The following is a 22,639-nucleotide window of genomic DNA, read 5'->3' on the forward strand; positions in this document are numbered from 1 at the left end:
AGTGGTTCCAGCAGTCCTGAAAGAGGCGGTGATCCGACCACTCCTGAAAAAGCCCACCCTGGACCCATGGGTCTGTGACAATTACCAACCGGTCACAAATACCCCCTTCTTAAGGAAGGTGATTGAGAAAGTTGTGGAGCAGCAATTGCAAGTACTCTTGGATAAAACAGATTATCTTGACCCATTCCAGTCTGGGTTCAGGCCTGGTTATGGGACTGAATCAACCTTGGTTGCTCTGATGGATGACCTTTATCGGGAGGACAGGGGGAGTGCAACCCTGTTACTCTTACCTGATCTCTCAGCAGCTTTTGATACCATTGACCATGGTATCCTTCTGGGCTGACTTGGTGAGATGGGTATTGGAGGCACCCAATGGTGGGTCCGATCCTATCTCCAAGGTCGCTCTCAGAGAATAGCATTGGGTGATTGTCGTTTGGCCCCCTGGCAGTTGTGCAGTGGGGTGCTGCAGGGTACCATCTTGTCCCACATGCTGCTTAACATCTATTTGAAGTGCTTGGGAGTGATCATCAGGAGATTTGGGGCGAGGTATCAGCATGATGATACCCAGCTCTATTTCTCTGTGGCATCTCAATCAGGAGCGGCCGTGCAAGCCCTGGACCGCTGCCTGAACTCGGTGGTGGGCTGGATGAAGGCCAATAAACCGACTCTCAATCCTAGCAAGATGGAGGTGCTATGCATTGGTGCTTCCCAAGTTCAGATAATTGTTCAGCTGCCTGCTTTGGATGGGGTTGTACTCCCTCTGAAAGAGCAGGTCCATAGTCTGGGGGTACTCCTGGATCCACCTTTGTCATTGGAGGCCCAGGTGACCTCAGTGACTAGGAGTGTCTTTTACCAGCTTTGGCTGGTAAGACAGCTGTGGCTGTTTCTGGACCAGGATAGCCTGACCACTGTTGTCCACATACTGGTAACCTCTAGGCTCGATTACTATAATGCGCTCTATGTTGGGGTGCCCTTGAGGTTGGTCTGGAAGCTGCAGCTGGTGCAAAATGCGGTGGTGAGACTGCTCACTGAGGCAGGGAATCATCAACATGTCACCCTGCTGCTGAAAGAACTGCACTGGCTGCCCATTTGCTACCGGGCCAAGTTCTAGTTTTGGTGTACAAAAAGCCCTATACAGCTTGGGACCAGGATACCTGAAAGACTGTCTTATCCCTTATATACCCAGTCGACCAATGCGCTTTGCAGGTGAGAGCCTCCTGCAGATACCATCTTCTCAGGAGGTCCATTCCACACAACATAGGAAACGGACCTTTAGTGTGGCAGCACCTACCCTGTGGAATTCCCTCCCCTTAAATATTAGACAGGCACCATCTCTGTTATCTTTTTGGCACCTATTGAAGACCTTCCCCTTTCAACAAGCCTTTTAAGTTGAGACCTTATCCCAGTTTGCATTTGTGTTGGAATTGCTTTTTAATATGTTTTTAAATCTTTTTTTAAGTATATTTTTGACCTTTTTTAAAGATGTCTTGAAAGCTTTTAAAAAAAATTATTTAAAGATGTTTTGTTTTAATGCATTTTATAGTCTGTTTTTATGATGTTTTAAAGTGTTTTTTGTGCTTTTGTTTGCCACCCTCGGCTCCTGCTGAGAGAAAGGGCGGGATATAAATCAAATAATAAACACTGATTAGAACAGAAGCCACAGAATATCATTATGAATGCATTTTGCTTTTACTGTTTCAAGGAGAACTGCATACAAGAGGGGGGAGGGAATTTGCTATTAATCATATTAAATTCATTGTTCTTTCAATGCTGCAGGCAAGGCCATATACAGGGATTCTACCTCTTCAGTTTCTAGATCAAACTGTAGCAAAAAAAACCACAGCCATAAAAAAATAGCAATTTGAACCCATAAGGCGTACATGTACTACACTTCTTTTAAACGTATTAAAGATATTAAGGATACAAGGTAATTAAACTATTTTTTTTTTAAAATACACTCTGACATACTAATACTCCATTGGGATTATTTCACACAACAAGCCCTTTCTAGATCTTATGTCTGAAGCTAACACACAGGACTCCAACTCACTTCTCTGTATTTTCTTTGGGTCAAGAGGAAAGGGGAAAACATTAAAAATGCCTAAAATGTTTAACATGCCAATTACATTATTAGAATACTAAGCAAAACATCTCAATTTATGGGTGGGGCACACATATATATGCCTGCTTGATTTCAATGTTTAACTAGAGAAGTGGAGGCCAAGAAAAAATGGGGGGGGTTCAGTATAGGATGAAACTGATTTTCTAGAACCATTTTAATCAAGGTTTACACTGCCTTGGTCACCCTGCATGATGACTTATGTTGGGGGAGAGATAGGGAGAGTGTATCCCTATTAAACCTTCTTGATCTCTCCATTACTTTCAATACCATCAACCATGGTATTCTTCTGGAGTGGCTGTCCGAGGTGGGGGTGGATGGCACTGCTTTGCAGTGGTTCCAATTCTACTTGGATGGTCACTCTCAGAGAGTGGTCCTTGGGGAATATTATTTGGCCCAGTGTTGTCTTCAGTGTGGAGTTCTGCAGGGTTTGATTTTATCTCCCATGCTATTTGACATCTATATGAAACTACTGATCAGGGTCTTCGAGAGATTTGGAGTATGTTGTCAGCAACATGCTGACGACACACAACTGTCTCTCCTTTACATCTCCAGGTGTGGCAGTGCATGTGCTTGACCGATGCCTTGCCTCAGTAATATAAGAAATGACAGCCAATAAACTGAAACTTAATCCAGACAAGACTGACACACTGTTAGTGGGTGGTTCCCTAGACCAGCGGAAGTGCTATGGCTTGCTGTTGATAGGGTAACACTCCCTCTGAAGGGGCAGGTGCATACTCCTGGATCCATTACTGTGATTGAGGCTCAAGTGGTCTCAGTAGCGAGGACTGACTTCCATCAGCTTCAGCTAGTGGCCCAGTTACAACCCTATCCGGACAGGGATAGCCTGACTTCTGTTCTCAACACCCTGGTAGCCTCTAAGCTAGATTACTGCAATGAATTATACATGGGGCTGCCTTTGAAGAAACTTAGGAAGACATTTAAGAAACTGCAGCCAGTGCAGAATTCAGCAGCCAGATTGTTCACTTGGGCAAGAAGGTCTGAGCACATAACACTAACTCTGGCACAACTACATTGGCTACCAATTAGCTTCCAGGCTTGATTCAAAGTGCTGGTTTTGACCTATAAAGCCTTATATGGCTCAGGACCCCAATACCTCAAGGACTACTTCTCCTCACATGAACCAACCTGGACCCTGCATTCATATCTGAGGCCCTTCTTCATGTGCCCTCGCTGAGGGAGGTGTGGAGGAAACAAAATGAGAGTAGGCCTTCTCAGTGGTGATTCCTGCTCACGGAATGCTCTTCCTGGGGAGGCACACTTGGCACCTTTGTTATAGGCAAAAACATTTATCTTCTTCCAGGCATTCGGCTTCTAATTATGGAGGACTCGTGATGTAGCATCTTTTAGGGGGTGGGTTGTTCCACTGTTATTATATTTATGTGTTTTTAACTTTTTGTTTAAGTTTTTATACTGGTGTAAATGTTTATATTGACTGTTAGTCAATTTGGGTTCACCTTTGTGAAGAAAAGTGACTAACAAATTTAAAAAATAAATATCAGATCATTACAATTCTTGCACACAGAGTACAAGCAAATCCTGTGTTGGAAACACAGTACAACTGTCAAATACAAGAGCAAAATGCATTTCTACCTCTAGGAAGCACTGCCATTGACATAAAACACGGGACGATTCAGTGCCTTCTTTGCTTGTGGGCTTCCTCTTGTTGGCATATTTGATGGATCTTTTCTGTCTTTGTGACTAGGCCTCAAAGGACAGGGAGTGAGAGAAAGTACATATCAACACAAAGAAGCAGAAACTGATAGTGGTAGAGCAAATGAGACTGATTAACTTTCATGTAGTAGTAATTGAGACTTGATCCCCCTTGCCCCCTCTTTCTCTCAGTTCTATGGAAATGAGTGCTTTATGTGTGGCTTGACACTATGAAGTACTGGAGGAGACATAATAATTTTCTGCGTTTTACTATTTAAAAGATTTTTATTGCTTGTGTGTTTGCCACCTTAGGCTCCTTTGGGAACAAATATAAGACATTAAGTAATTCTTCATAAAGTGCCATAGGTGTAAACTTCAGGGAGGGGGGGGCTGAGGGGCTCAGTCCTCTCACCCGGCAGCCAATACCAAGCAGTATTGACAGGCTCACATAATGGACCCATTTACAACAGCAGCTACAGCACAGGACTGCCCCATCTCTCTGTTGTATCATACTACAACTTACATGATTGTTTGGTGCTTTGTTTAGTGGTGTGTTTGTCTATGAAGAATTTATACCCTGCCTAAAATGGCCTATGGCCCTCACAAGGTGGCAGAGACTTTAACCCTGGCTCCACCTACTTTGTTTGGAGCAATAGACTGCAAGGCCTCAGATGGGCCCAGCAGACTGCAAATTATAAAAAAAATACTGAACTAGCGAAGTCAAGAGCCTCCACAATATTAAATATAAATAAAATATTCTACACAAGGACAATAACCATTTTGTCACAGGTAGGGGAGTGTCTCTCAGTTCCCATGCTGTGGGGCTTTGGCAACTGTTTTTATTATGGGCTGAGCTTTTGTAGGCCAGAGCCTTCTGAGTTTTAAATAACAATATATTTTACAACAAACAAAGAAACAATCTTTTTTGTTATTCTTTTTAGTCTAAACAAAAACACAAAAAAGTTTGATTTTCCTTTACAAAACACCATATGGGAAAGAACAGAGTCAAGGAAAAATAATCCAAGATGGGTTGCAGACTCTACAATGTTTAATAACCATTAAGTAAAATAAACACAACTAATAACAAAGTGTAGCAGCTGGTATAGCACAGTGGGGAAGAGAGCCTGGCTGGGAGTCCAGAGTCTGTGAGTTCAAATCCCCGCTCGAGTCTCCTGGGTGTCAAGGGCCAGCTAAAGATCTCCCTCCCAGTGAGGTGGCTCACTGTGCAGCCGTGGGCAAGCTGCATAGTCCCAAGGAGCCCAGTTACCCTCCAGCTGGCAGTTGCGGACAAGGAAGGGGCTGGCTTGTGCAGCTGTGGCAAGCTGAGCAGGCCCTAACCAGCTGGGGAGGACTAGCCTCAGAGGGAGGCAATGGTAAACCCCCACTGAATACCGCTTACCATGGACACCTTTATAGGGTAGCCATAAGTTGGGATCGACTTGAAGACAGTCCACTTGCTTCCTTCCAATAACAAAGCACTCCTATACCTTTATGAGGTGTGTGCCTGTTTAAAGTGAGTGCTCCCCAGGAGTAGGTAGGCCAGACGCATTTCAGCCTTTTGGACTTCAGTGGACAACTTAATAAAATCTATCAACAAAATAGACAATGTGCAAGCTTGTTCCTTCTACTCTCTGAATCACTGAAGACAAATTTTCTAAGTATATGTTCCTGCTATGCTTCTTCCTGCTGTCAACTTTTGTTCTCTGGATGGTCCTGAAGATCTCTCTGGAACTTCTGAAATTAAGATTGATGTAAGATTGTTATGCATTTTTTGTGCAAGGTTGATAGACTCCTTATTCGAACAAGCCCGATTAATGTTCTAGTTAAGAACTTCTGTATTAAAGCCTTTGGGTGAGTGCCATTACCACCACATATATTGTCATTTTAAGAGAACTGTGTACCATCTGAGGTATTACCCACTATTATTCAAATGTATTTAGTTGATAGATTATTTAGTTGGACACGGAAGACGACCAAAAAGTAGAAACACATCTGGTGTACCTACTCCAAGAGAACTGATTTTAAACAGGCATGTGCCTCATAAGGTAGAAGAGTGCTTTGTTATTAGTTGTGCTTAGTTTACTTCATGGTTATTAAATATTTATTTTAGTGTCTGCAACCCATTTCAGATTCTTTTTATAGTTTAACTGGAGTCATACGCCTCTGGAGATTGTTTTGAAGTTAAGCCCTTGTCTTCCTGAGCTTAATGGCTTTAAGATCTGTAACTGAATGGCGAGGAAATTGATTATATTGTGTTATAGGTTTGCGGGGATGGGTTTGGATTATATCTGTGAGTCCCCTTCCAGTTTATAATTGTGTGCCTGTAGGAGATACAGTCAGCAATGGAAAGACCTGCTAAACAGGACAGACCAGTTTCCTTTGTCCAATGAATAGTTCTGGCTGACTGTATGGACCTGTTCAAGGGCAGATGTGTTGTTATGGGAACGAGGGTGGCCCTTCCCCATCCTGCAGCCAAGGAGAGCCTTGTGTCTTTCACTCTAGTAGAAGAAGGGAACTGGAGACACAGAGCGGTTTGCCTGCTCTCTGTGCCATGGCTTTGGGATACTTCTCTGGAAGCCTTATGGGAAATGAAGATCTGATGGACTGTTAATGCTGAGTATTTTAGCTGTCTGAAGATCATTTGCTAAAGCCAAATCCATTTTACAAGATGAACCTACACAGCAGAAATAAGCACCACTAAGTTCAAAGTTGGTTACTCCCAGGTTACTATGCACAGGATTGCAGTCATGCCCCAAGAAACGCAACTATCAGATTTTATTGGTAGTTTGTTTTGAATGTCTGTGTTTTTAAGGTAGAGTTTTTAAGCAGTGTGCTAGAAAAACAAGACATATAAAATCCTGATGGCTTTTATAGCATGGCTATGGGGGCTGTCACGATGCATTCTACAGTTGTTAGGAATTACCCCTATATGTGCTTGCACTCACTTATAGGAAACTTACTTGGGTAAGAATCTGAAGTGAAAAGATTGCCTCTACTTTGAACTCTGTACATTGCTTAGAAACTGAGTTAGTGCACAGCAAACACTGAATCAGAGAATACAACCATGCTGATGCTATAATTTAGTCAATTTAATATTGCTAAATCACCCTTCTGAATGAAAGAGAAACAACACTTCTGAATGGCCAGAAAAAATAAAATGTTTCTCTACAGGCTTTTCTGTGTTATCTTTCTCAATGCCAATTTTGTGTCCATTTGTTCTCTTGCATACAGGCCATCCAATTTGTCCTATATACATGCATGTACATTTGCAGATCTTAAAGTGACCATCCTATCTGTGATCCTCTCTGGACAGGGATAACCTGGCTTCAGTAATTATGCTCTAGTAATGACGACGCCGAATTATTGCGATATGCTTTATGTGGGGCTGCCTTTGAAAATGGTTCAGAAGCTTCAATTAGTGCAGAATGCGCCTGCCTGACTGTTGACAGGTTCAAGGAAAACAGAACATAAAACACCAATTCTGTTCCAGTTACACCAGCTGCCTGTACACTGCCAAGCCCAATTCAAAGCGCTGGTTTTGACCTATAAGGGTCTTTACAACTGAGGACCCCACTATCTTTTGGAACGTTTCTCCCAATATGAACATACCTAGACCCATAGGTCTTACTCTGAGTCCCTTCTCCATGTCCCCCTCTGAGAGAGTCTTGGAGGGTAGTGACAAGGGAGAGGGCTTCTTCAGTTGTGGCTCCCTATCTGTGGAATCTGCTCCCCTGTGCGGTCTGGCAGGTGCCTTCACTGACATACTTTAGGCAACAGGTAAAGACTTATCCTTTTTCCTCAGGCATCTGATAGACTAAGATGATGATGTTGTATCAGTATGCTGCCATGTTTTCTGTGGCTTTTTGGGGGTGGTTATTGTTTCATTTCATGCACTGCATTTCATATTATTTTTGTTTTATATCTGATATATTATTTTGGCTTTCAGTCATGTTGTAAGTTGCTAGGAGACTTTTGGGTGGCAAGTGACTAATTAGCAGCAGTAGTAGCAGCAGTAGCTGTAATCCGAAAAGCGAATTACAAAGACAGGACACAGCGGGAGACCGCTGAGCTACCACTATAACCACTGGCCTGCACTCACTTTTTCCTAGGTTTGCCTCCCCTATCTCCCCCCAGAAATTGGAAAGTCTACACCCCTGTACAGTGCATAGTTAGACTACGGAATTCGCTTCCACAGGAAGCAGTGATGGCCACCAACTTGGACAGCTTTAAAAGAGGATTAGACAAATACAGGGAGGATAAGCTATCAGTGGCTACTAGCCATGATGGTTACGCTATACCTCCATGGTTGGAGGCAGTATGTGAATACCAGTTACTGAAAACCGCACGAGGGGAGAGTGATCTTATACTTAGGTCCTACTTGCAGGCTTCCCATATGCATCTGGTTGGCCACTGTGAGAACATCATGCTGAACAAAATAGGTTATTGGTCTCATCCAGCAGGCTCTTCTTAAGTTCTTAATAAATAAGTAAATATAATGTTGATGGCTTCTTCTATTTTTATTGTTTGTTCCTGCTCCTGATAAATTGGCAAAGCCAGAAAGATGCTAGGCTCCATGCAGGTCCATTTGTAACAAAAATTTAGAAAATTTTAAAAAATCAATTTGTAATTATCTGAATAATCTGTACTTTTACCAAACATGAGAATGTTATGGGTAAACCAAATTATCCATAAAATATATTATTTTCCTAAAGTAAGATGACTTTTTATCTGTAAAGAGCTCTAAAAAATAAGAATTGCATATTTTCCATTTTCCTCAAAATTCATTTTTTCAAAATAAAAAACCTTTGAAAAAATAGCTTCAACATTTCTAGAAATTTTAACTATTTTTAAATAACAGAATTGTATAATCATGTACATCTAACATGTGAATCCAGACTATTTTCCTCTATGACAATAGTTGTAATTTGATAGAGATGTTTCAAATCTTTATTATGAAAATCAATATATATATAAGTTTACAAATAAGGAGTTGTATCCAAAGGAAATCCTACTCCAATTAGATCCATTTAAATGAATTTACATGACTAATTTAGGTCCATTAATTTTAGTGGGTCTACTGAGTAAAACTTCACTGGAGTTGAACTCAAGGTCATGCGCACACGGAACTAATACAACAAACTAGTTAATAAGCAAACCTGCAGCATTAAAACATTGACAGCATCAAGAATGCAATCCTAAACTTGATAACAAATTATGTTGAAAACAGTGCTCCTTAATATAAAAAAATGTTTAGGATTGGAATGGTAAAGCTGATTCAACTGGGATGCCTTTTTGCAGGCTCAAATACATAGATTTTAGGCACAAATCCACCACTTTTTGCTTCAGTGAAAGAAATTTAGAGTTGCATGAAAGGACAACTGTGTTCACATCCATTTAATGGATGTTCACGGTGGGAATATTTTTTTGCTTTCTCACCCCCCCAAATTAACGTGACAATAAATTAAATAAAGACTAATTACACCTGTAACTATGTACACACAATCACAGCAAAAGACTTCCCCCAAAGAATCTTGGGAAGTGTAGTTTGTTAATGGTGCTGGGAACTGTAGCTCTGATGGGTCAACTACAGTTCCCAGGATTTTTTGGATGAAGTCATGTGCTTTAATTGTATGGAACATAACAAACTGCCTTATACCAAGTCAGCCATTGGTCCATCTAGCTCAGAATCATTTACACTGACCAACAGTGGCTCTCGAGGGTTTCAGACAGAGGTCTCTCCCAGCCCTACCTGGAGGCAGAGAGGAGTGAAGCTGGGACCTTGTGCTTGCACATGCTCGAATACTGAGCCCTTCATTGGATTAAACAGAATGCAGCCAGATCATGTCTGTGAATGAAGCAAATCAAGAAAAATGTTCTGTTTGTTAGCTGCATGTCAGCTGACTTTTAGTGCAGAGATTAACAGATTCTACAGAATTTCAAAGATACAATTTCCTAAGCCAAATGGAACCTAATGCAAGTGTTCGTCTGAAGTGAATTGTCTGGCTTTTAACTTCCAACCACAGCATCCATTTATAACGTTTCCACAGAAAAAGAATCCAACAAATTAAAAGAGGAGAATCCTACTTATTTGCCAGCATGATTCTTTTTTTTCATTGTGGGTGTTGCTAAGTAGGGGGGAAATGCCAACTTTGCTGTTACTGAACATGCAAGCTACTTGCTTGTACATGTTTTTCCTCTCCCTCCATCCCCACCTCCCTCAAAAGATTGCATGCAGAGCTGCACGATCACACAGAATAAATACAGGAAAGAAGGCAAAAAACCCCACCCTCTTTCTCTGCAAGCGGTAGGCGTTACAAGAACTGCTATGGGGTCAAAAGTTCAGAGTGATTTCAATTTCACCTTTTAGCAACCAATCAGAAAGCAGTACATAGAACTTCCAGCTGCAAATGAAAAGTTAACTCACTGAGTACCAGATTTCATAGGAAAGATAACTTTTTTGAAAGCTCCAGTTACAGCTACTGTTTCCTGAGGAACTGTACAGTGGAAAATATGCTTGACAGTTTTCTTACTAAGTATTTGCTTATAACAAACACTCCGTCATATTAAAAAAGATATTTATAGTTTTCACTTGCAGAATTTCCAACAAACAGGTTATGAGGAAGTAAGATTTAACTGTGGCAGCAGCATATTCTTAGTACGGTACCCACTGTAAGTCAGCTTTTGCATTTAACAGCCAACTCAGGAACAGTTCTCTGAAATAAGTATTCCATCATTTATTTAGTTACAAACAATTAAGTTTGTAACTGTTTATTTTCTGATATTCTGTAAATTGCCCTTGTGTTGAAAGGCAGTCAGCAAATCTAGATAATCAATCAATCAATCAATCAATGTTTCTACCCTCCTCTTCAACTCTAAATGTGTTCAGATCTAAGAGTGCCATGCTGATAAAGGGCATGGCAAACATTTTCTCTCCTTTCCACCCTTATTTTGTTCAACATTCAGCCTGAAAAAGAACTTTGTCAAACCTAAAAACTAGCTCACTACTTTGCAACTTTCAGTCACTCCTAATGCCTCTTCTACAGCTGTTTAAATGTTTTCTAAAGAATCAACTGAGCTGCGTGCTTTTTTTCTAAATTCCACTAGGATAACCATAAAATTTGTGTCGTTCCTTTGTGAAATATGAATTACCCAGACATCCTTCCCTTAAGATGGGGATTTTTCCATGCACATCAAGTCTGTAAACACTCTTCTACCCATTTGTTCTTCTAAACTACTGTACTTGCACACAGTGTCTATCCCTCACACTCACCTGCATATCACAACACCACAGACAATTAAGGTTCCTATAATTCTTTCTCACACACACAGTCTCATGACACGCACATTTATATTCTGTAAAATCACTCACACACATCACTTCCCAAATCATCTGGCTCCTACACAGACACATTCTTGATTCACCCTTACAATATCCTTCCTCACGCACTTTAGGAAATCTTAAATCTAGAGTGTTTGTAAGTCTACTATCAATAAGATGCAAATTACTTCTGAAGTTCTACCAAGCTGCTATCACATTCTCTCAGTCTGAGGCAGACTGCCACAGGCACTGAATTTGCTTGCTATAAAAATCATTCTTCAGCTGATACATGATTATACCTACAGAATAATGTAGGTTGAAGGGTACTAGGTCCAGGTCTGAGCCCTGCAGTATCCTGCTCGTTACCTCCTCCCACTTTAAGAAGGAACTATAGATAACCACTCTTTGAGTACGATTCTGTAGCCAACTGTGGATCCACCTGCTAATTGTTCCATCCAGCCAACATTTAGCTAGCTTGCTGATCGGAGTATCATGGGGCATGTTGTCAAAAGCTTTGCTGAAGTCAAAATATATTATGTCCCTAGAAGTTCCACATTCTACCAGGGAGGTTACCCAATCAAAAAATGAGGTAAGATTTGTTCTTGACAAATCCATGTTGGCCTCTAGTAATCACTGCATTGTTTTCAAGGTGCTTACAGACTGCCTATAATCTGCTCCAGAATTTTCCCAGAGATTGATGTCAGACTGACGGGCCTGTAGTTAATGGAATATCAGTGGACAGCAAAAGAGGTTTAAAGATGTTCTTAAAGCGCATCTAAACAAATCCATGTTGGCCTCTAGTAATCACTGCATTGTTTTCAAGGTGCTTACAGACTGCCTATAATCTGCTCCAGAATTTTCCCAGAGATTGATGTCAGACTGACGGGCCTGTAGTTAATGGAATATCAGTGGACAGCAAAAGAGGTTTAAAGATGTTCTTAAAGCGCATCTAAACAAATGTAACATGAGCATCGAGAACTGGGAAGTCTTGGCCCATGAAGATCCCAAATGTAGGTAGGCTATTATCAAAGGTGCTATGGACTTCGAAGAAGCACAAATACAGAGCGAACGGGACAAACGAGCTAAGCAGAAGGCATGTCAAACAAATCCTCATAGTGACCATCTTCCATCTGGAAACCTATGTCCTCACTGTGGGAGGCTGAGTGGATCCAGAATTGGCCTCCACAGTCACTTACCGGACCCACTGTTAAAGACCTTATCTTGGAAGATAATCTTACTCAGCCACGAGTGATCGTCAATTAATGAAGTTCCCAGGTTCCTCCTTTTTGCCCTTTTTGAAGATAGGGACATTAGCTCTCCTCCAGTCATGGACAGTGGTTCTGAGAGTTCTTCAACCAGTTCTTTCATTACTCTAGGATGCAGTTCATCAGGCCCTAGAGATTTCAACTTGTTCAAAGAGATTAGGTATTCCTTAACCATTTGCCTATCAATCTCAAGCTGCAATCCTGCCCCTTCAACTTGTACTTCACATTTGCCAGGAGGGTCATAGACCCTCTTTTGGGAGAAGACTGAATCAAAGTAGGAATTGAGCACTTCTGTTGTTTCTTTGTCATCTGTTATCATTTTGCCATCCTCACTGATGAAGCACCATTTCTTTTTTCCTGTCTTTTACTATGGATGTTCCTTCCTTCCTTAGCTATGTATCCCACTACTCTGCACATTTATATTTGATCAGAATTGTTCTGCATAGCCTAACACAGTTGGGAACATACACATAGGGCACAACTGCATCTTTTAATCTCTGCAGTCCTCATTGGAACCATTGCTCTATCCCTTCCCACACAATGGCCTGCAGTGCATTCAAAAGTATTTTTCTGCCAAATCATTTTTTTTCTGAGAAGACAATATTTTGCCATCACTATATATCAAGTGACAGGGGCTTTAGACTGAAACAACTGTAAACTATTGTGAGACAACCTTTGGCTTTTCAAAAAAAGTTTGCCAGGTTGAAGGGTTTTTTTTGGGGGGGGGGGACAGTTTGCAGCATCTGCCAAAAAAGATTGTCTCAACAATATCAGTGCAGTAAGGTACTACTAGTATGCGATTGTATTGCTTAAGTACTCTTGTTTACAGAAACAACCTAGCCTACGTTGAATACATTACGTTTCTCAAATGGAAGAAGTTGCGTTAAAGATCACAACCTACTCTTATACAATTTTTCCTGCACTATAAAAGAACCAGATAGATAGAACCAGATAGATAGATCCAGATAGATCCATCGATAGGTTCCCCCACCCTGACTCAAGGTCTAAAAAACTGGTTACAATGTATGTGCCTTCTGACATACAGGCATACCCCGCTTAACGTCGCTTCACTTAACGTCACCTCGCTATAACGTACATGCTCTATATGCCTGTATTTCTCCAGAAACGCAGCGCAGCAGCAGAGGCTTTAGCGCATGGGGGTGGAAATAGACACGATCGCGGTACCGCAAATCAGCTGGGAGGCGCGATCACAATCAGCTGGGAGGCGCGGCAGCGCAGCAGCAGAGGCTTTAGCGCGGGGCTTTGAGGCTCCACATGAAGGAGAGGTAAAAAAAGTTTTAAAAGGTAGTGCTTCGCTTTAAGGACATTTTCGGTTTACGTACTCGCTCTGGTCGCATTGAGTACGTTAATGCGAGCTATTACTGTATTCATCATCAGGGTTTTGTTTGCAAAGTGTAAAATTTCATGCTTGGTACCACCACCTACCCTTCATATCAGGTAGGTAAGTGATCTCTACCCCAAGGGCTATGTATCAGCTAAGAAAAGCCTGACCACAGTTGTCCACGCACCGGTAACCTCCAGGCTGGATTACTGTAACACATTCTATATGGGGCTGCCCTTGAGGTTGGTCCAGAAGTTGCAGCTGGTGCAAAATGCAGCGGCGAGACTGCTCACTGGGGCAGGGTATCACCAACATGTCACCCCACTGCTGAAATAATTGCACTGGCTGCCTATCTCCTACCGGGCGAAGTTCAAGGTTCTAGTGTTGGTGTACAAAGCCCTATGCAGCTCGGGACCAGGGTACCTGAAAGACCGTCTAACCCCTTATATACCCAGTCGATCACTGCGCTTTGCGGGTGGGCCTCCTGCAGATACCATCTTATCAGGAGGTCCGTTCTGCACAATATAGGAAATGGACCTTTAGTGAGGTGGCACCTACCCTGTGGAATTCTCTCCCATTAAATATTAGGCAGGTGCCATCTCTGTTATCTTTTCGGCGCCTTTTGAAGACTCTTTCAACAAACCTTTTAAGTTGAGACCTATCCCAGTCTGCATCTGTATTGGAATTGCTTTTTAATATGTTTTTTTTAACAATATGTTTTTAAAGCTTTTTTAAAAAAATGTTTTAAACTTTTTTTGTTTTAATGTATTTTACGGTCTGTTTTTATTATGTTTTAGAGTGTCTTTAACTTGTGTTTGCCGCCCTGGGCTCCTGCTGAGAGGAAGGGCGGGATATAAATCAAATAATATATAAATAAATGAAAATTAAAAAGCCTGAACACCCCCTTTCCCTGGATGCAAGCAGGGCTCTTGCATCAGTGATGTTCAGACATTACTCTGAATGTGCAGAATGGGGGGAGAGCAAAATCACAATTGCTCATCCCCACCCTCTGTTCACACTAGAGTAATGTCTGAAGCAGCCTATATCCATACAAACAGTAGGATCTGTCAGTGTGAGTACGCAGAATCCACCAGTTGCAGATAGAACTTACATAAGTACACTCTTTCAGGCACTGCTACACACTCACACACACAATGGCCAGAAACAGGTACAAAGTTCCTGAGAGAGTGGCAGCTATGAAACTTCAAGTGTTCTTGGATGAAGCAAATTATCAGGCCTGGTTCTGCCACGGAGATGGCTTTGATCACTCCGATTGATTACTTGTTTCAGAGGAGAGACTGAGCAGTGAGACCCAGATGGTTCTCCTGGACCTCTCAGTGGTTTTTATCCCATTGACCATAGTATCCTCCTGGAGTAGCTCTGTAGACTGAGGTTTGGGTCACACTGATACAATGATTCTACCCCTAGCTGCTGGGCCACCTCCAGACAGTAGTATTGGGTGACTTCTGCTTAGTCCCATGGCAGTTGAACTGTGGGGTCCCACATGGTTCTATCTTGTCCCCAATGCTTTTTAAAATTTATATGAAACCACTGAGTAAAGCGATAAAGATGTTTGGGACTTGATGTCATCAGTATGCTGGTGCTGAATTGGTTCCTGGAGGTGGTAATGTACTGGAAGAGAGACAATAAAATGAAAGCTGAATCCTGGTAAGATGGGGGCACTGCTGGTGGGTGGGTCTTGTGCCGGGAATTAGGTACTCATCCAGTTCTGGATGGAGTCACAGTTTTACTGCAGGAACAGGTACAGTAGGGCCCCACTCATACGGCAGATTAGGTTCCAGACCCCCACCAGAAAGCGGAAACTGCCGAAAAGCGGATCAGCTGTAGCGTGGTGGTCTGGAACCTAACCCACTGATTGCACCAGAGGAGGAGAAGATCAGATCTTCCCCTCCTCCAGTGCGATCCGCTCAAGCGAGGGGAGTCTGATCGTGCCAGAAGAGGACAAGATCGGCTGTAGCACGCTACAGCTAATCTTCCCCTCCTCCAGCACAATCAGCTGGAGTGCGGGGAGCTCCAGGCCCCCTCCAGCTGATCGTGCCGCTGGCGTCGTATTAACAGAACACCAAAAAGTGGGGTGCCGAGAAGCGGGGCCCTACTGTATATAGTATGGCAAGGCTCCTTGATCCATCTTTGGCATTAGAGGTCCAGGTGGCGTCTGTTCCTAGAAGCACGTTTTCCTGGCTATGACTGGTTCACTCTGGATTATGATACTCTGGCCACAGTTTGGCATTCTTTGGTAACCTCTCAACTACTGTAATGTACTCTACATAGGTCTGCCCTTGAAGACTGTCTGGAAATTTCAGCAAGTGCAGAATACTGCTGCTAGAATGCAGGCTGGCACTTTGATGCAGTCATCAAACACCCATTTTGTGGAATCTGTACTGGCTGCCTATGTGTTACCAGATCCAATTTAAGGTGTTTACACCCTGAATGACTTGGGACCTAGATAGCTGAGAGAACACTTCTTCTAGTGACAAAGACAGCTACATCCTTGGTGAAACTGCATCACCACAAAATACTTTTTTATTCACCCAAGTTTATCATGAATCTACTTAGCTGCTCTGATCTATGGATTTTTATATTTTAAGGCTGTATGCTTTATAATTTGTATTATAGGATTTTTATTGTATTTTTTATATTGTATTATATAATTTTGTTGTTGGATTTTGGGAAACTGCTTTGTGATCTTTCTTGATGAAAAGTTGCACACACATAAAAATAAATGAACACAGAGTTTTTTATATAATCCCACATCCCAAGCCATAGAGGTTATTAAACAAAGCCCCAGCACTTTCAATTAGGCTTAGAAGTAGACTGGTAGCCAATGAAACTGTTTAAGGACTGATGTGATGCAAAGCATTCAACCATTCATACTCAACAGCCAAGTAGTAGTGTATTCTTAACCAACTGAGTTTCCCAAGGCAGTCTCATATAAAAAGTATTGCAGTAATCAAATCTAGAACCAGAGCATAAGGAACAGTGCCCAAACCATATCTGTTCATGAGGGGTTGCTTTTGGTCACCAGACATATTTGGTGAAATTGCCTGATACCACTTATGCACTGAAGATCCAGCTCTAAGAGTAATTCAAACTGCAAACTTGTTCCTTAAAAGGGCTGTACCCCCATCAAGACCTGGTTGACCACCATCCCTCAGGCCAGACAAACCATCCAATAACAATATTTCAGGACTTTGAGGGAAGAAACATTGGTCTATTACTAATTACAAGCACTGATTCAGCATTTCCACTACCTCACACATATCTTGAACAGCATGGGAGACTGCATACAGCACTGCAGAATATCATAGCATAAATATGATGGAGCAGAGCAATAGCCTTCCAACACCACTTTCTGGAAGTTGTTATCAACATAGGAATGGAACCACAGAAGCACCATGCTCACAATTTCCATCCTGGATAACAGTAGGGCTAAAATTCTTCTGCTGTTCAATATCTATTTTGTTGCCCTGTTCTCAAAAGCAGAACTGTGCTGTATGCATATCAGGACAAACAAAGCATGACCAAACCTAAAAGCTCCAGAAGAAAACACCCACTCACCACTCCCAGAAGTTTAAAATATTTGTCAAAACAATAACACCCCCTGCACTGGAATGGATGGAGTCAGTCTATGACACATAGCCAAACTTTCCAAATATTCAACAGTTGCTTCCAGTCATTTGCCACATGGGCGATGTTCTGGCAGAAAACCAAGAAAAACTGGTAGGATGTCATGATACCCTGGATATGTAGAAAAAGATATTTAAAAGCTATTAAAGTAGCTTGGCATTGTCAACAGTGTTGAGTGGGGAAAAGCTTTTTTGTCTGTCTGACTTGCAACATCAAAAACTGGATTCCCCAAGACTCCAAATACTACACCAATAGCAATTAAATTACTGAAGGCAGATAAAATCCACAGATAATATTAAAGAGAGATAATGGAAACGAAAGCCAGCATCCTGATTAATGAAAATTCCACATGGAAAAGAACAAGGGTAAAATGAGAAACCCCTGTCAAAGAAGACAACAAATCCACCATTTGAGCATATTTTTAATAAACAAAAGAAGGGGGAGCATGGCCTGCTTTTAAACTATTGCATAAAACTAATAATATAAGTGAAACATAAAGCAACCTTTGACTTTTCACTGAAGGCATCTTCACTGTTGTGGCATCACAGATGGAATGGGTATAGAAAATATGATGAAGTTTCAATACTTTTTGCAAAATTCCCTTAAAACCTGTCCACGTCTTAAGATCTTCTGTAGATACCCTTCTCCAAGTACCTTCTTTAACAGAGGTGTGTTATGTAGTTACAAAAGTAAGGGGCTTTTCTGTGGTGGCACCCTGACTTTGAAATGCTCTGCCTAAAGAGACCTGTCTGGCATTAACATTGTAATATTTCTGGCACCAGATTAAGAATTTCCCGTTTGCCTAGGCATTTCAGAATTTTACTCTAACTGCTTTCATTTCTTAGTTTTATTTACTTTTTTTAGCTTGCTTTTTATTTACTTTTTTTGTTGTGGCGTTGTTTTAAAATACTGTACTTAACATTGTGTGCCTGGTTATTCAGAAATAACTCCATATGGCCTCATTTGCACTCATGTACGCCCCCATTCCTCCTCTGGCAAAGGTATGCTACTGCTGTGAAGAAGCTACTTCTTCAGAATAAGTTTAGTGCTACTTCTAATCCAAACTGTAATTAATCTTTGCTGTAGTTAGGTAGGGGAAAAACAGCTTTGTAAATTGTGGTTTGTATCAAATGCTGCTGTTCCACATACACAGGTGGCACAGGGTGAGGAGAGGGAGGGAGAGTTCCACTACATGAACAAAACTCCACTCAGACAGCATGGATAAAACCCTAAGGTTTGAAGTTGGTTTGTTTTCACTAACTATAGTTAAAACTAACTGCTGTTTGTCTGGGTTCAGACATCATAACAAACTGAACCTAGTCTAAAAGGGAAGTGAAAGTGTCTGAACTTCTCCTTGTGGCTGCACCACAGGTGAGTGGCACACCAGACTGAGGTTTCCAAAGCTCATCCTCATAACACTAAACCATGGTTTGCCATGTGCTACACTGCTGCTGTGTTGTTGAGTTAATAATTATTGCATTTCAGAAACTTTTTATGTTTTATGTATGTTGGAAAGATTAAATTTTAATTATATTTTTCATACATATTTTAGTAGTAATTCATATGTTTTTACTTGTACCCAATTTTGTGCCTCAGTCTAATACTGCCACTGTGTTCAATGAAGCTGATTTCCGAGTAAGTGTACACAGAATTAGAGGCAGCCAATATTATTCTACAAGATTATTAAAGGGGAGGGGGATCAGACATGTTAACTATGACCATATTTAGATGTCAGAGTAAGCCATAAACCATGGTTTACTGTGCATGAGTTGGTAAAAAACCAGCCACAAGCCCCAATTCAGATGCAATGCTAAACAGGGATTGTGGTTTGTTTCTCCCCAGCCCAAGTAGGTTTATGAGTTATGGTTTACTGTGATGTTCAAACATGGCCATTCGATGCTACAATCAAAGACATCCTTAATATATGTGTTTTTTCATGAATTCCCTAATAACTCATGGAATAAGGAAAGCTAAAGAGACTGAAAAACTCATCTGATATTTTGTTTTGGACTGGACCATTAAGTTTTTTCTGAATATTTAATGGTCCAGCCCTAAAACTGTGCCACAAGCAGATTCCTACACCAAAGAGAGAACACCACAGCAATATCACAACTGCCCATATTATTCTACTACTGCAGGCAGATGCCCTACATAAAATAGTAGGATCTTTCATGGTTGTGCTGCCTCAGTGCATATTCTAACAATGACAATCTTAGGATAGCTGCATAAGAGCAAAGGCATTTGTGGCTATTGTATAAAAATCCTTGCTGGATCCACATGGGAAGGTTCCTGCATAGAGCAACCATTCTGGGAAGCATTCACCTGGCTGCTTGTTCAGATGCAATGGTCCTTAGCATGTGATGCCAATCAACATTTCAAAAGGAAATTGTACAGACTGACTATTAGTTAAATGCTATGAGATGTTTAAATTCAAATTGTTGTCTCACATACTGCTTTTAAAAGGCAACAGTGAATAATTTTAACTCAGGCATTATATTTTAATAATCCTCACTGAAGGTAACTTCACTGTATAGCCCTTTCAACATACTGAAAAGTCCTCTAAGTGGAGATGTTATTTAAGAACTCCTCTTGTTTCCCTCATGGCCTCATTTTAAAAGAAAATGGATGCTCTAACATTTTATATCAAGTCAGCATGTTACCAAGCAGCTTTTCTGTGTGTTCTGAATTTGATTAATACAAGCCAAGGTCACTTCCTGAAAGATGTCTAGCACTGCAGCTGCAAGCAAAGTAGGTTTCTCTGCACACTAAAGCTGGGGGAAGGGAGTGGGTGTTGGCAGTTGCTAATACCAAGATAAGTTCAGCAATGCCTAACACAGACCCTGCCTGATAGCTAGGGAGGGAAAATATTCTAAAGGTCCTCCTGAGTGCACACAATTACATAATAGGTTCTAAAAAGGAAAGGGAAAGAAACTTCTGAGTTGGTATGCTGGTTTTCTCCTGCATACAGAAACAGCTGCAATGAAATTTTAACACAGAGCCATTAAGGCTGTAAAATCTATGTGCCAGACGTGGAAACCATGCAGGCCTTCTCCTAATTTCATGTGGTTCTCAGGTGGCAAGTAGAGGAACAGAGGGACCTGCCTTATACAGAGACAGATCCTCAGCCCATCTAGCCCAGTACTGTTGACTGGCAGAGGCCCTCCAGGATTTCAGACAGAGGTCTTCCCAGCCCTACCTGGAGATGCCAGGGATTGAACCTGGGACCTTCTGCATGCAAAGCAGATGCTCTACCACTGAGCTATAGTCCCTTCCGCAAAAGTGAGGGGGAGAGGGTGGCAGAGAGAGTAAAGGGATCACCTGCCCACTGTTTTGGCTCCAGATTCATCCATCACCAGCCTGTGACCCCTTGTCTCCACCTCTGAGGAAATATGGCCCTTTTAAAAACAATTTTTATACTGCAATCAATCAACTGGTTTCGCTTTACATTAAAAATGTTTCAAATACTATGATCACCCATACATCTTCCTCTTACAACAAGCCTTTTAAATAGAGACTTTATCCCAGTCCATGTCTGTTGGAATTGCTTTTTCAAAAGTTTTTAAAGCTGTTTCTTTTTTAAAAGATGTTCTGTTTTAATGTTTTAAAGATGTTTTGTTTTAATATATTTTAAAGTCTTTTGTTTTGAAATGTTTTAACAGTGTTTTTAGCATTTTTGTTTTCTGCCCTGGGCTCCTTCTGGGAGGAAAGGTGGGATAAAAAATTAATAAATAAATTGACCATTCTTAAATCTTTCAAAAGGCTCAAGAAGCATGTTTCGGCATAGCAATTTTGGCATTACAACTTAAAATGCTGTCAACATCACACATTATTATATTTCAGCCATTTAAGACAATACTTACGTATGGTTTCAGAGGATTGCTGCAAAGAAAATGGCAGGATGTTTCCAAAAATCCCAAGCATTATTGAGAGGTTGCAAAGTATAAGCAGTGCTTGAAAGCAAAAAAGCAACACTATGTTCTGCTCTTTGAACTACAATTTCCTGCTGCTACAAAAATCATTTGGATTTTTCCCTTCTATGATATTAATGAAATATCAAATACCAGAACATAATCAAGATCTATAGTCAAAAGACAAACTTGCACAAAATTCAACTCAATCTGGATTGCTCAAACCAGAATGATGAATTTAGATTCTCTATAAATAGGCAGTTCACTAAATTACAACACTGAACACTATAATCTTCTCAGAAAACAGCACAACATTCTGGAGGCTATTTGTTTAAAACACATCCCATTATAAGGTTTAAACAGTTTAATGATTTTCTCTCTCCCCAAAGAGAGGTGCTATACCTTTGATACTTGGCTGTATCGATATCTGGGGTCTCTTTGACCTTGTAGAGGCAGCAGAGGGGAGAAGGTTGATAGCGTCCTATACATCACAATTAACAGATGATTTGGTGTACTGAAACAGGAGGGTTGGAGGTATGGAAGATCTAGATGGCTGCAAACTGTCTCCTCTACTGGTCCTACACTACAGATACCTGATGGTCTGGTTCCTGAGCCCTCTGACTTGGTAGTGCTGCTTTTAAATGCCATGTTAGTTCATAATAAGACCTCACTCATCTGTGACCTGATTGCAGATGAGGGAGCTGACCTGCCTGTGTTATTGAGACCTGGGTGGGTGAGTTGGTAGAGTCTAACTCAGCTTTGTCTACCTGGGTATTCAGTGCAGCATCAACTTTGCCGCTCTAGGCTCCTGCTGGAAGGAAGGGCAGGATATAAATCAACTAACTAACTTTGATTGGAGAAAGAGGGGGAGTCACAGTGGTCCAGCAAATTTCCATCTCACTCACGGGAAAACTCTCCCAATGATGGCAACATATTGATTCCTCAAAAATCCCCTCACCGCTCACCAACCAGTCCTCATCCTCATTTGTGAATCACCTACCCTGTGGAATTCCCTCCCCTTAAATATTAGGCAGGCGCCATCTTTGCTATCTTTCCGGTGCCTTTTGAAGATTTTCCTCTTTCAACAAGCCTTTTAAATTGAGACCTATCCCAGTCTGTATCTGTGTTAGAATTGCTTGTTAACATGCATTTTTTTAATATGTTTTTAACCCTTTTTTGAAAGATGTTTTTAAAGCTTTTTTTAAAAAAATGTTTTTAACGTTGTTTTGTGTTAATGTATTTTAAGGTCTGTTTTTATGATGTTTTAAAGTGTTTTTAGCATTTCTGTTTGCCGGGAGGAAGGGCGGGATATAAATCATTCAATCAATCAAATAAACAAATAAATAAAATGGTGGGGGGACTAAC

General features: G+C 41.2%; 1 protein-coding gene across 14 annotated transcripts in view; it reads right to left on the reverse strand.

The window, feature by feature from the left end:
• Window positions 1-22,639, reverse strand: part of NCOA3 (nuclear receptor coactivator 3) — a 178,752-nt gene that overhangs the window by 122,525 nt on the left and 33,588 nt on the right. Inside the window, exon 2 of one of the 14 annotated variants that reach the window (XM_061631372.1) lies at window positions 9,543-9,638. The exons of the other annotated variants lie outside the window; for them this stretch is intronic. The gene's annotated coding sequence lies outside the window, so the exon portion shown is untranslated. The remainder of the gene's footprint in view (window positions 1-9,542; window positions 9,639-22,639) is intronic. 14 annotated transcript variants of the gene reach the window in all.

This window comes from Rhineura floridana, chromosome 6, assembly GCF_030035675.1.
Source record: "Rhineura floridana isolate rRhiFlo1 chromosome 6, rRhiFlo1.hap2, whole genome shotgun sequence".
In the NCBI taxonomy this organism is placed as follows: domain Eukaryota; kingdom Metazoa; phylum Chordata; class Lepidosauria; order Squamata; family Rhineuridae; genus Rhineura; species Rhineura floridana.